Source organism: Panulirus ornatus, chromosome 48 (assembly GCF_036320965.1).
Source record: "Panulirus ornatus isolate Po-2019 chromosome 48, ASM3632096v1, whole genome shotgun sequence".
Taxonomy (NCBI): Eukaryota; Metazoa; Arthropoda; class Malacostraca; order Decapoda; family Palinuridae; genus Panulirus; species Panulirus ornatus.
This window is the reverse complement of record NC_092271.1, coordinates 19863921-19879528: the sequence shown is the minus strand read 5'-3', so window position 1 is coordinate 19879528 and position 15608 is coordinate 19863921. Positions and strand designations below refer to the sequence as shown.

Sequence of the window (15608 nt, the reverse complement as noted above, 5' to 3'; positions counted from 1 at the left end):
ATTACAAAATGATTCTCTTCACTGTGTTAATGTTGTCACCAGTATGTGTATATGGGGAGAACGCACCTCTTACCCCTGTCATATTGTCGTATTACCCCTGTCATATTAACATATTACCCCTGTCATATTGTCATATTACCCCTGTCATATTGTCGTATTACCCCTGTCATATTGACATATTACCCCTGTCATATTGACGTATTACCCCTGTCATATTGTCATATTACCCCTGTCATATTGACATATTACCCCTGTCATATTGACGTATTACCCCTGTCATATTGTCATATTACCCCTGTCATATTGACGTATTACCCCTGTCATATCATATTACCCCTGGCATATTGACATATTACCCCTGTCATATCGTCATATTACCCCTGTCATATTGACGTATTACCCCTGTCATATTGACATATTACCCCTGTCATATCGTCATATTACCCTTGTAGATTGTCAATATAACTCCTTGAATTGTCCAGATAAGGTTGTTCCACGAGGCCACATCACTGCTACTGAGGAAGCTCGTCCCTCCGTAAACTGACATATGGCCACGTCGTCATGACCACCTAGATATACGCACGTAGTTATCATTGTCTTCCATAACACTTATCTCTTCCAGTGTGGGTAGGTTGAGGGTTTCCCTCCACTCGCCGTGGCGCAGTCCACTCTCCTCTGGTGCCACTCTTTTAGCACTCCTGTGGATCCTCCCCAGCAAGTCTATGTAGTTGTTCTGATGAGGTAACCAGACAGTATTTAAGTAACTCTTTGTCTTATTTACGGTAGAGACAGAGGGCAAAAGGCAACCTTCCCACCCACCACTGCCACTAGGGTAACAGCTAGCTGGAGAATAGGTGGGAAGAGAGACTGTATAGTATGTAGAGGATATCATGCCATGGGTTCAGTGTGGTTGTGGTGCTGAACTGCAACAGAGTGACGAGAGATCTCATTTGGCAGGAGGTGACGGTGGCGGAAAAGAGGTGTGTGTGTGTGTGTGTGTGTGTGTGTGTTTGTCCCATGTATTTGGTTATTCATTTATTTGTGCATGTGTGGTGATGTGTGTGTGTCAAACACATGTGTCTGACTTTCCCTGGTTGTCTGTGTGGCTGCCTGTCTGTCGGTCTGTTTTTTCTGTGTGCCTACCTGTCTGTCTGTCTGTCTGTGACTCTGGTAAGATATCACAGAAAATATATCCTGTCGCTATCGGTCAAGGAACATAATGGGTCCCATGGCAAGCACCAGAAAAGTAAGTAATAATCCTTATGCAAAGTATTTTATTGTCGCATTTACTTTTCTGAAAATACTCCACCCTCTCTGTACATTGCAGGTAGGGAGTTCTTACTCTTGTCATCCTCCTATGTCCATGTGCTGTGCCCACTGTACGCCCTATCCTTGCCTCCATCTACACCCTTAGATACGTAGGTGCCCTTCACCCGTACTCTCCACGGAAAGGGTTTGTTTATGTATATCTTGACGAAGAATGTTTTACAACTAACACTGGTGGGGGCCCATTGTTGAGGCAAAAGCTTGCCTCCCCGGCGGGGAATCGAACCCCGGTCTCCCGCGTGACAGGCGGGGATACTCACCACTATACTACCGAGGATTGAGTGAAGTGGTACAGTTAGGGATGCTGCTTCATCCGGGCATCGCTGACGGACCGGCAACACGCAGGTGTGTGTGCGTGTGTGTGTCGTGTGTGTGTTACGGAGGGAGGAGGGGGGGGGGGAATTTTTCATATGCGTTTCCCCATATCATATCATGTCTGTAACTTTATGTGTTGACATGACACATATGTATACAAGGTTATGGTACAGGGCCACACGAGTGTACAGTTCCCTCCCCGTTACAGACAGTAGTTCAGTAAGCACAGCTGAGTTACGGATGCGTGCGTGTTGCTGGCCCATTGTCTATACCGGGATGAACAGAATCCCTAACTCCAGCTGTAAATTCATTCCTCGGTAGTATAGTGGTGAGTATCCCCGCCTGTCACGCGGGAGACCGGGGTTCGATTCCCCGCCGGGGAGGCATACTTTTGCCTCAAAAGGTGAGCTCCACCAATCTCAGTTGTGATAAATTCAGTGTCCAGATATACATAGATGAAACATTACAGTAAGAGTATGGGTGAAGGGCACATAACTAGGGGTAGGTGGAGGCAAGTATAGGGTGTGCAGTGGGCACAGTACATAGACATAGGAGGGAGACAGTGTATGAAGAACTCCCCAACATATAATGCACTGAGGGGGTGGAGTGATTTCAATGAAGTAAAGATGACATGAAAATGATTTGAACTAGAACTGATATGTACTTTTCTGTCAGTTAATTAATCATGGGAACAGGGTCACAGACAGACACACAGACAGCCAGGGAACCCCCACACACCCACGTTCCTCCACCACACACATACATACATCACCACATATACACTAACAAACAAATACATAAATACACGCCATACTCAGCACAGTACACTACATGCAGACACAAACACACACAAACCCACACTTACTATCCCTTTTCCGCCACCATCACCTCCTGCCACCTGAGATCTCTCGTCCCTCTGCTGCAGTTCGGCACCATATCCACCGTGAACTCCGTGGCAGTATATCCTATTCATACTATATAGTGTCCCTTCCTACCTTATCTCCAGCTGGCTGTTGTGCCAGAAGCAGCGGTGTGTGAGGAGGTTGCCTTTTGACGCCTTTTTTTCCCCCTGTATATGAGACAAAAGCCGCGGCACACTACTACTGTCCTTCAGTAGATAACCTCGTCATGGATCACCAGGTCTCCTGTTATCTGCCCTTCCCACGTGCTGTTCTCTAACTATATGTGTGTGTGTGTGTGTGTGTGTGTGTGTGTGTGTGTGTGTGTGTGATGTGGAGGGAGCAAGAGAGAGGAGAGAGGCAGAATATAACAGGTATGGAGTGAAGGAAGCTTTGGGGTAGTAGGTCAGAACATTCAGGAGGGTGAGAGGCGTGCACCGGATATATTTTGGTTCGATGGAGGAGGATTGTAAGGGCGACAAACTTTGTCCTGGTCGATATCAATGCTATCTTTAGACTCGTGGATTTTGAGATATTTAGAAACATATACCTGGTGTACAATCGCCACAAGCTGGAATATACAGCGTCTGTCTTGTTTCCTCATCTGAACAACTACATAGACTTGCTGGAGAGGATCCACAGGAGTGCTAAAGAGTGGCATCAGAGGAGAGTGGACTGCGCCACGGCGAGTGGAGGGAAACCCTCAACCTACCCACACTGGAAGAGATAAGTGTTATGGAAGACAATGATAACTACATGCGTATATCTAGGTGGTCATGACGACGTGGCCATATGTCAGTTTACGGAGGGACGTGAGGAAGCGCTTCCTCAGTAGCAGTGATGTGGCCTCGTGGAACAACCTTATCTGGACAATTCAAGGAGTTATATTGACAATATACAAGGGTGATATGACAATATGACAGGGGTAATATGACAATATGACAGGGGTAATATGACAATATGACAGGGGTGATATGTCAATATGACGGGTAATATGATATGACAGGGGTAATATGACAATATAACTGGGGTAATATGATATGACAGGGGTAATATGTCATATAGCAGGGGTAATATGACAACATGACAGGGGTGAGAGGTACGGTCTCACCGTGTACACATGTAGGTCATAGGTCGAAGGTTTGAATCCTGGATAGTGTAGTTGGCTCAGAGCCAACCAAGTTGGTCGATGAAAAGATATCACCAGGCGTAGGCTACGGTGTGTGTGTATGTGTGTGTGTGTGTGTGTGTGTGTGTGTGTGTGTGTGTGTGTGTGTGTGTGTGTGTGTGTGTGTGTGTGTGTGGAGACATGGTTTCAACACCGAGTGTAAACCCCGTCGCTGTGACAAACAAATAATGATATATTGATAACAAGGTGAAGGACAGAGTTTGTGTGCCGGGCCGTCGATGCTCAGATGAATAAGAATCCTTAACTGGTACCTTTGTTTCAGTCCTCGGTAGTATAGTGGTGAGTATCCCCGCCTGTCACGCGGGAGACCGGGGTTCGATTCCCCGCCGGGGAGGTAATCTTTTACTGTAAGAGACAGAAGCTCACTAGTGTTGAGAGTAGAGATATTCCATGCATGTAAAGCACTATGAGGGTTGGTTATATTAAGGAAAGTGAAGGTGACGTGATAAACATTTTGCAACAGTATTAATACTTGCTTTTCTCTTAAACGCGGGAATCATGATATTCCTTGACTGATCGCTTCCGCAAAATATTCTCAAGTATTAGATTGATTCTTCTAATCTGTATCTCGTACTGTACACTGGCAAAATTGGTAAGCAATTTTTAGTAGATGTTGATTTTCCTCGAATATACTAACCCTATATTTTTTTTTCTATTATCTCCCACGTGCTTATGGTTCCATTCATACATCACTCATCTGCTGTCGTATAATCCTTTGCGAAAGTTAAGTGTGATTTAGTAATTTAAACATCAGATAGGATTCTGTCTGGCCTGATGTGTCTTCAAAAACTTCGCTTTTTATATTCTCAAGGAATCATTCAAGTCCCTCCCTTGCTCCGTCCTTTTTCTTATGGACATACATATATGTAATCAGTTGTGTCTCTCGTTCTATGCCACCTTGTTAGTCTTGATATACGACTTCCTGATTGTTTTCGTTCCTTTGAAATGTTCCTTGTTTTGCACGTGTGGGGCGATTTTTTTATATTTTACATGGAGAGAGTTTTATCCTCGTGTTGCCCCGTCTCTTAATCTTCTGTGTGCATGCTGTATGTTTGTATGTGCAAATTGCAATCAAAACCTGCTTATTAATGGAAATATACTTACGCTTGTGTTGCCCTTTCCCTCATAATAATAGAATGTAACATCTATTCAGTTAACCTCGACGTGTCCCAAATCTGGGAAATCACAACCATTTTCCTAATAGTAGAATAAAAGAAAACGAGTATGTATACGTGTAACTATTCTAGATGAACTTCACGCCTCCAGGAAAGATAAATATTTCATTATATATTCTGTTTTTTTTATCTCTAACACCTTTAATTACGGTGTCAACTGTAGTGCATGGATAGGATGAGTGGGGAGTAGGTAGGTGGGAGGAGAAAGTGTGATAGACTGGATGCATTTGATAAGTGATTTAACATGGAAGCAAGGTTGTGTCTAAGGATCGGGTGAAAGCTATTATAGTTTATTTAAAGGAAAAGGTGCAAAGAATGCATATAAAAAATTATAGGGGAATAAGCATGTTAAGTATACCGGGTAAAGTGTATGTAAGAGTTTTAACTGACAGAGTGATGGAAGTGACTAAATGCAGAATATGGGGAACAAGGGGATTTTAGGAAAGGTAGGGAACGTGTGGCTCAGATTTTTGTAGTGAAGATGACTGTGTAAAAGTATCTAGCGAAATGTAGGAAGCTGTATACAGCTTATTGGTCTAGAGAAAGAGTGTAACAGAATCGAGTGGAATGCTTTCTAGGATGTGTTAAGGATGCATGGGGTTGGGGGACAACTATTGGATGATGTGAAAGCCTTCTGTAGAGCAGCAAATGCATGTGTAAGAGTGGATGAAGAACTGAGCGAAAGTTTCGGTATATATATATATATATATATATATATATATATATATATATATATATATATATATATATTATACTTTGTCGCTGTCTCCCGCTTTAGCGAAGTAGCGCAAGGAAACAAACGAAAGAATGGCCCAACCCACCTACATACACATGTATATACATACACGTCCACACACGCACATATATATACCTATACATCTCACGTATACATATGTACACACACAGACATAGACATATATACACTTGTACATAATTCATACTGTCTGCCCTTATTCATTCTCGTCGCCACCCCGCCACACATGAAATGAAAACCTCCTCCCACCGCATGTGCGCGAGGTAGCGCTAGGAAAAGACAACAAAGGCCACATTCGTTCTCACTCAGTCTCTAGCTGTCATGTATAATGCACCGAAACCACAGCTCCCTTTCCACATCCAGGCCCCACAAAACTTTCCATGTTTTACCCCAGACGCTTCACATGCCCCGGTTCAATCCATTGACAGCACGTCGACCCTGGTATACTACATTGTTCCAATTCACTCTATTCCTTGCACGCCTTTCACCCTCCTGCATGTTCAGGCCCCGATCACTCAAAATCTTTTTCACTCCATCTTTCCACCTCCAATTTGGTCTCCCACTTCTCCTCGTTCCCTCCACCTCTAACACATATATCCTCTTTGTCAATCTTTCCTCACTCATTCTCTCCATATGACCAAACCATTTCAAAACAACCACACTCTTTTTATTACCACACATCTCTCTTACCCTTTCATTACTTACTCGATCAAACCATCTCACACGACAGATTGTCCTCAAACATCTCAAAGCCAGCACATCACCCTCCTCCGCACAACTCTATCTATAGCCCACGCCTCGCAATCATATAACATTGTTGGAACCACTATTCCTTCAAACATACCCATTTTTGCTTTCCAAGATAACGTTCTCGACTTCCACACTTTTTCCAATGCTCCTAGAGCTTTCGTCCCCTCCCCCACCCTATGATTCACTTCCGCTTCCATGGTTCCATCCGCTGCCAAATCCACTCCCAGATATCTAAAACTCTTCACTTCCTTCAGTTTTTCTCCACTCAAACTTACCTCCCAATTGGCTTGTCCCTCAACCCTACTGTACCTAATAACCTTGCTCTTATTCACATTTACTCTCAGCTTTCTTCTTTCACACACTTTACCAAACTCAGTCACCAGCTTCTGCAGTTTCTCACCCTAATCAGCCACCAGCGCTGTATCATCAGCGAACAACAACTGACTCACTTCCCAAGCTCTCTCATCCACAACAGACTGCATACTTGCCCCTCTTTCCAAAACTCTTGCATTCACCTCCCTAACAACCCCATCCATGACAAGTTAAACAGCCATGGAGACATCACGCACCCCAGCCATAAACCAACATTCACTGAGAACCAGTCACTTTCCTCTTCCTACACGTACACATGCCTTACATCTTCGATAAAAACTTTTCATTGCTTCTAACAACTTACTTCCCACACCATATATTCTTAATACCTTCCACAGAGCATCTCTATCAACTCTATCATATGCCTTCTCCAGATCCATAAATGCTACATACAAATCCATTTGCTTTTCTAAGTATTTCTCACATACATTTTTCAGAGCAAACACCTGATCCACACATCCTTTACCACTTTTGAAACCACACTGCCCTCCTCCAATCTGATGCTCTGTACATGCCTTCATCCTCTCAATCAATACCCTCCCATATGATTTCCCAGGAATACTCAACAAACTTTTACCTCGGCAATTTGAGCACTCACTCTTATCCGCTTTGCCTTTGTACAATGGCACTATGCAAGCATTCCGCCAGTCCTCAGGCACCTCACCATGAGTCATACATATATTAAATAACCTTACCAACCAGTCATCAATAGAGTCACCCCCTTTTTTAATAAATTCCACTGTAGTACCATCCAAACCCGCTGCCTTGCCAGCTTTCATCTTCCGCAAAGCTTTTACTACCTCCTCTGTTTACCAAATCATTCTCCCTAAACCTCTCACTTTGCACACCACCTCGACCAAAACACCCTATATCTGCCACTCTTATCATCAAACACATTCAACAAACCTTCAAAATACTCACTTCATCTCCTTCTCACATCACCACTACTTGTTATCATCTCCCCATTAGCCCCCTTCACTGAAGTTCCCATTTGTTCCCTTGTCTTACGCACTTTATTTACCTCCTTCCAAAACATCTTTTTAGTCTCCTTAGAATTTAATTATACTCTTTCACCCCAACTCTCATTTGCCATCTTTTTTGCCTCTTGCACCTTTCTCTTGACCTCCTGCCTTTTTCTTTTATACATTACCCAGTCATTTGCATTATTTCCCTGCAAAAATTGTCCAAATGCCTCTCTCTTCTCTTTCACTAATAATCTTACTTCTTCATCCCACCACTCACTACCCTTTCTAATCTGCCCACCTCCCACGCTTCTCATGCCACAAGCATCTTTTGCACAAGCCATCACTGCTTCCCTAAATACATCCCTTTCCTCCCCCACTCCCTTTATGTTCTTTGTTCTCACCTTTTTCCATTCTGTACTCAGTCTCTCCTGGTACTTCCTCATACAAGTCTCCTTCCCAAGCTCACTTACTCTCACCACTCTCTTCACCCCAACATTCTCTTCTTTTCTGAAAACCTTTACAAATCTTCACCTTCGCCTCCACAAGATAATGATCAGACATCCCTCCAGTTGCACCTCTCAGCACATTAACATCCAAAAGTCTCTCTTTCACACACCTGTCAATTAACACATAATCCAATAACGCTCTCTGGCCATCTCTCCTTCTTACATACGTATACTTAAGTATATCTGTCTTTCTAAACCAGGTATTCCCAATCACCAGTCCTTTTTCAGCACATAAATCTACAAGCTCTTTACCATTTCCATTTACAACACTGAACACCCCATGTACACCAATATTTCCCTCAACTGCCTCATTGCTCACCTTTGCATATATATATATATATATATATATATATTTTTTTTTTCCAAAAGAAGGAACAGAGAAGGGGGCCAGGAGAAGATATTCCTTCAAAGGCCCAGTCCTCTGTTCTTAACGCTACCTCGCTATCGCGGGAAATGGCAAATAGTATGAAAAAAAAAATAATTTATATATATATATATATATATTTATTTATTTATTATTATACTTTGTCGCTGTCTCCCGCATTTGCGAGGTAGCGCAAGGAAACAGACGAAAGAAATGGCCCAACCCACCCCCATACACATGTATATACATACGTCCACACATGCAAATATACATACCTACACAGCTTTCCATGGTTTACCCCAGACGCTTCACATGCCTTGATTCAATCCACTGACAGCACGTCAACCCCGGTATACCACATCGCTCCAATTCACTCTATTCCTTGCCCTCCTTTCACCCTCCTGCATGTTCAGGCCCCGATCACACAAAATCTTTTTCACTCCATCTTTCCACCTCCAATTTGGTCTCCCTCTTCTCCTCGTTCCCTCCACCTCCGACACATATATCCTCTTGGTCAATCTTTCCTCACTCATTCTCTCCATGTGCCCAAACCACTTCAAAACACCCTCTTCTGCTCTCTCAACCACGTTCTTTTTATTTCCACACATCTTTCTTATGTACATATATATATATATATATATATATATATATATATATATATATATATATATATATATATATATATATATATCTGTATATATATATATATATATATATATATATATATATATATATATATATATATATATATATATATATATATATATATATATATATATGTGTGTGTGTGTGTGTGTGGTTGTGAGGCAGGGCTGTATGTTGTCACCGTGGCTTTGTTAAATATATATGGATGATGTGATAAGAGAGATGAAAGCAAATCATGGAAAGGGGATGCAGAGATGGGGTGTGGTAGTCAGGTATGGTGGTCAGGTATGGTAGCCAGTGACATCCTCTCACCTGCATGCCGAGATCCTCTACTTAGGATATTTCAACATTCACCTTAGGGAATGGTTGAGTTCCTCCCTTATGGATGGGGGTGGGGTGTGGGGATTGAAGCTCTCACATTCTCTATTCTCAGTGATGTATAGCAAATTATCTCTTACCCTACCCATATACCTGACCACTGTGACCACTCTCCTAATATTCTGGATCTGTTTTTCACCTCTAGTTCATCCCGCTGTAAGTATACAATCTTGCCCCAACTGGTTCCTCTGATCACACTCTCATAAATGTATCCATTTTAACAGCACCTCCTCCTCCAGCAGCCCCTCCCAAGCATCAATATTGGCACCTCAACATAGCTGACTGGAATAACTTAGGTAAATTCTTTTCTGAATTCCCTTAGGTAAATAATTTTCTCCTATGTGATAATGCTTCTGTCTCTGCCAAATGCATAGCAGATGTTATTTTTGCAGGAATGGAAGCATTTATCACCTCTACCTTCAAGGTGACCTCTTGTTCCAGTCCATTGTTCAACTGTTCCTGTTCTGAGGCCATTCAGGTAAGGGATCAGGCATATAGGTCATCACTAATGTCAGGTCATCATCCTTGAAAGAATTCTGGGAATCATGTGTAGTTTGCTGATAATACCGTGTTGTTTGCTGAGAGTGGAGTTGTAGAAGGTAAGTGTGCTTTATGATGTGTGCAAGCATAGGCAATTGAAGATAAAGCAAATAAAAGTAAAGTGATTGTGTTTGTTAGGAAACAGAGTGAAACTATAGATTTTGCAAAGCCCCATTGATTGAGAAAAAAAAAGTATACTAAACTGCTTTGCAGATATGAGGGGGAGAGAGACTGGAAGACCTAGAGAATTTAATTATTAAGGAGCTAGCTGTCTTGGGTTAGTTTGGTGATATGGAGGGAGAAATAAAGGGAAGAGCAGTACAAGGCAGAAGAGTCTTTGGGTTCCTTAACAGAATAATGAAGGGTTGAGGTGCAATTATGGAAGTGAAGAAAGGATTAAGGGACCTATGCAGCCGCAACATGGACATGGGATGAGTCGAAGAGATTAAGAATCCATGTTGTGGAAATGAGCTTTTTGAGATGAACATGTTGTTTGACTAGTTGGAATGAAGGGAGTTCCACTTGGGGCAGGCACCAAAGATAGGCATGAAGAAAGAAATGAGGGGATGTATGAGAGATTTGTAAACAGGGAGTGCACAGCATGGAAGAGAAAGTGTGATGGTGTGGATGCACTGGATTCACATGTAATTTAGCATGGAAGCAGAAGGTTATGCCTGAGGATTAGGTGAAAGCTATTTTTATTCTTTTATTCTAAGGAAAAAGTATAAAGGATATATGTAGCAATTGCAGGAGAACATCTTTGAGATAGTAGAGTGGGTGCAGTGTAGCCTTTATATGAAGGTACTACACAAGCATTCTGCCAGTCTTTAGGCACACCAACTTTTGTCCAAGGCCAATTTAGCAATCTTGTTGCTAGATTAAGCTAACCTTCATTTAGTGGTATATTTTGGCATGTAGCGACTTGACATAAATTTGTGGATTTTTTTATGTAAGGTAGGGACAAATTTGGTAGATTGGTTATGAAGCATTAGCAAATTAAACTAGCAATATTAATTGCGTATGAATAGAAAGTAAGAATGACTTAAGATTGGGCACTAAAAAACATAGTTCCAATTCATAGTCTATTGTGGACTCATTTAACATAGGTGTAGTACAAATCTTTGACCTGGGATGCATAGGTTGATACCAACTCCTACCAGCTGTGATGATCCCAAATTGCCTTGTGAAAATTACAATTCTATTTTTATTTCTTTAAATCCCTAGCAAAACTCACCAAGATATATATATATAACTAGGGTTTTTGAGTGGAAAGGCTCTGTGACTTTCGATATCTAAAGAAAAGAGTTGTCTTAGGGAAATAGATGGAGATAACCTCAAGTACTTTTGCGAGTATTTTAGGTGCTCATTTACTACCAAACTAAGGGATGCTGAAAGACATCTCAAGAATGAAACACATGAAGGCAGAAGAACCATTCAGTTTTAAGAAGAGAATGAAACACATGAAGGCAGGAGAACCATTCAGTTTTCAGCAGTAAGGCATTCTTCCATTTGAAAAAATAGAGAAAAATTAGTGATTAAAAAAAAGACAGAGGAATGTTTCACACTTTTAAGAGCAGAACACTATGTGCTGAATGTATTGGATCATCTGTGTCATCCTTGCAAAACTTGTTTTACTGGTAGCAGTTGATGCAAGAACCTTCAACCCTGGAGATTAAAATGTGTTGCGATAGTGTGTTACAAGTTGCATGGACCACCACCTGTTGATGACTTGAAAGCCAGTTTTAGATAAAATTCAATCTAATTGATGAGAGTAAAGACATGCGTATCTCAAAATTGCTTAGTTTGCCCATTAGATGCTGTTTGGATACTAAAAAGTAGTCTTTATTACTTTTTGAGTCATGACTGAACTTGCAGATGCAATTTATAGTGCCTTAAAGAAGGCATTAAGTTGCAAAGACTTATTACACCGGAGACTAATAAAGCATCATTGATGCCTGGCATTAACATTGGAATTACACCGGAGACTAATAAAGCATCATTGATGCCTGGCATTGACAATGGAATGTGCACAAAGTTAAAAGCTGAAGCTCCTCATTTGTTCCTATTTAGATGGATTTTTTCATTCCCTTCCCTGCAACTCAGCATCAGAGGCTGTGAGTAAATTTCTGCCAAGTTCTTATGTATTTAAACAAACATAATACTGGTTTTCTCATTCTCCTGTCTGGCAGGCTAGGTACAAAGAGCCTTATGCTTTGATAAATCATGGACTACCTCCCTTGAAATTACTGCAGTAATATTAGACAAGATGGATGTCAATGGAATCTGCCAATTTGAAAATATTGCAACAATTGATTGAACTCAGGATGCATTTTGAGCTTCCCATAAAAAATGATTTTTCTACATTTGTGATATAAGATATTGTTTCTTTTATTATAAAAGCTATTTTTGAAGAAATTCAAGATTTTTAAAAGAAGCCTGAACTGGAGGTACATGATTCTTGTAAATTGCTGAAAAATTGGTTCATCTGATTCATTTCTTTCAACGATCTGTATTTCAGGAAGAAAAATAACTGAACCTGATAGAATTATGAATCACTTGGATTTAAAGGTTTTCACAGGTTATGAATATGTAAAAGAAATGTTGGACTGTAAAATTTCCCAGTAAAAGCAAGGGATTTTCAGTTCCTTTGTGAAACAACTTCGTTCTGGTGCATCCAGAGCAAGCATTAACTCTTCGGCAAATGACTTTATGGCCCTCTTTCCCATCTTGCAAGGGTTGGGGCCAGCAATGTTCTGAGGGGCCCTTAATCTCCCTTTTTTTCAATCTTTTAAGAGCTTGCTGAAAAAAGAAACCATAAAGTAAGACAGTAATGAGCTCAGAGATAGAGCAAAACACATGTAGCATGCAGTGAAGAAGACATGAGAACAAAGGTTTTCAATACACATCAAAATAGAATGTAGAGGAGTTTGAAAAAAAAAGGAGGGCTCCGGCTTGGGTTTCTCTAATCCCTTCCTCTCATTGGTCCTTCTTTCATCAGTATTTATCAGGCAGTGTTTGTGTTTTATAGTCAATGACGTCTCTGAGCACCAGTGAATGGCTGCAACTAGAAAAGTGAGGAAACACTGGATCTAGCAGAAAATGTTTGGCAAAAATGCATCGTCTTACTTGGATTGATTTCCAATAGAGAAAATGTATTGCACAAAGTGGACAGAAACCTCAGACATATTATGGCTGTGGGCAAATATAGCTATCCATAAGGCTGCTACAGGAGAAATTCCATTTGAATATCCTCGAGAGTTACTGCGAACATTACTCACATTACTTCAATCTGATGCCGATATGAACATGCGTTGAGTCACATCAATCTTTTATAATCAGATCTGCATAACAATTTGAGAATACTCTTGACCATAGAATATGGGCTGTGATGATATGGAAAATGCTGTATATTTGTAAATTGCCTGAGAGTATGATCAGAAAAATTAGTGCTTATGAACTTCCAGCATAGCCAGGAAGTTCACAGGAACAGCAGTATCCAGGAACATTAGCAGGGAGGACAAAACCAATTGGGATTTAGCTGACTTAGAATAATCACCCATGTCAGTATCTAAAATATTAAGACATGATAAGTATTTTGTGCTTTATTCACACATAATAATTCGAAGATATTGTTGTTATCAGAGGTTAAGACATCTAATTAATTCCATTATAATCATTTATCATAGTTATGCACAGTGCAGTTTGGCTTGTGAGTGAACACACTTCTATTCTTGTGACATTTTAGGCTTTTTCCTACATTTCATAATTTTTTTTACTAATTTTTGAGGGGTTGTTAGGGGTTGTTAGGGAGGTAAATGCAAGAGTTTTGGAAAGAGGGGCAAGTATGAAGTCTGTTGGGGAGGAGAGAGCTTGGGAAGTGAGTCAGTTGTTGTTCGCTGATGATACAGCGCTGGTGGCTGATTCATGTGAGAAACTGCAGAAGCTGGTGACTGAGTTTGGTAAAGTGTGTGGAAGAAGAAAGTTAAGAGTAAATGTGAATAAGAGCAAGGTTATTAGGTACAGTAGGGTTGAGGGTCAAGTCAATTGGTAGGTTAGTTTGAATGGAGTAAAACTGGAGGAAGTGAAGTGTTTTAGATATCTGGGAGTGGATCTGGCAGCGGATGGAACCATGGAAGCGGAAGTGGATCATAGGGTGGGGGAGGGGCGAAAATTCTGGGGGCCTTGAAGAATGTGTGGAAGTCGAGAACATTATCTCGGAAAGCAAAAATGGGTATGTTTGAAGGAATAGTGGTTCCAACAATGTTGTATGGTTGCGAGGCGTGGGCTATGGATAGAGTTGTGTGCAGGAGGATGGATGTGCTGGAAATGAGATGTTTGAGGACAATGTGTGGTGTGAGGTGGTTTGATCGAGTGAGTAACGTAAGGGTAAGAGAGATGTGTGGAAATAAAAAGAGCGTGGTTGAGAGAGCAGAAGAGGGTGTTTTGAAGTGGTTTGGGCACATGGAGAGAATGAGTGAGGAAAGATTGACCAAGAGGATATATGTGTTGGAGGTGGAGGGAACGAGGAGAAGAGGGAGACCAAATTGGAGGTGGAAAGATGGAGTGAAAAAGATTTTGTGTGATCGGGGCCTGAACATGCAGGAGGGTGAAAGGAGGGCAAGGAATAGAGTGAATTGGAGCGATGTGGTATACTGGGGTTGACGTGCTGTCAGTGGATTGAATCAAGGCATGTGAAGCGTCTGGGGTAAACCATGGAAAGCTGTGTAGGTATGTATATTTGCGTGTGTGGACGTATGTATATACATGTGTATGGGGGGGGGGGGTTGGGCCATTTCTTTCGTCTGTTTCCTTGCGCTACCTCGCAAACGCGGGAGACAGCGACAAAGTATAATAAATATATAATAAAAAGGAATTCAAACAACAACAGATTACCAGGTGTTTTCAAAACTATTTTTATTGGTAGAAGTGTTAGAAACTTGCATATTAGTGTGGTGAAGGTAGAAAGACAAATAAATGTCGATTGTGGAACTGAACAAAAATAACCAGAAAGTTTATTTGTAATGTAACCCATCCCTTATGTTGAATTCTGTTGCAGAAAAACTACTTTGCCCCATTTAAAGTAAAACATTTGCTCAAGTTCTTTCATTATTATGAGTAAAATCAGATTATTCAAGCCATAAATTGCTTGTTAGATTGAGGATATCAAAGCCTTTGATAATTTTGAATGCCTCTTAACTCTTTTTGTAAGTTAAATTGGTCTAAGTCATTCGGTCGGCTCTCATGACTTTTTTCCTCAGTCAACTCTTGGTGACCCTGATTACACTGTTCATCAACATTTGAAACTCACATGCACTCATGCTCGTTGTACATTGTTGAATTCTTATGTTGAACCTTGTATTATCTCTATGTGCTTCTATCACTGATATTTTTTTTCTAATTTTTTTCATGATTGATGTTTCCTGTGTTAGT

The 15608-nt window shown here is 41.1% G+C and overlaps 1 long non-coding RNA gene and 3 other non-coding genes across 4 annotated transcripts in view; 3 read left to right on the top strand and 1 right to left on the bottom strand.

The window, feature by feature from the left end:
• LOC139763803 (uncharacterized) overlaps nt 1–15608 on the top strand; it is a 38258-nt gene that overhangs the window by 17894 nt on the left and 4756 nt on the right. Inside the window, exon 2 of the long non-coding RNA XR_011716265.1 lies at nt 10031–10116. This is a non-coding gene — a long non-coding RNA (uncharacterized lncRNA). The remainder of the gene's footprint in view (nt 1–10030; nt 10117–15608) is intronic.
• Nucleotides 1532–1603, bottom strand: TRNAD-GUC (transfer RNA aspartic acid (anticodon GUC)). Its single transcript has one exon. It is a non-coding gene; the product is annotated as a tRNA-Asp (tRNA).
• TRNAD-GUC (transfer RNA aspartic acid (anticodon GUC)) lies at nt 1953–2024 on the top strand. Its single transcript has one exon. It is a non-coding gene; the product is annotated as a tRNA-Asp (tRNA).
• TRNAD-GUC (transfer RNA aspartic acid (anticodon GUC)) lies at nt 3992–4063 on the top strand. Its single transcript has one exon. It is a non-coding gene; the product is annotated as a tRNA-Asp (tRNA).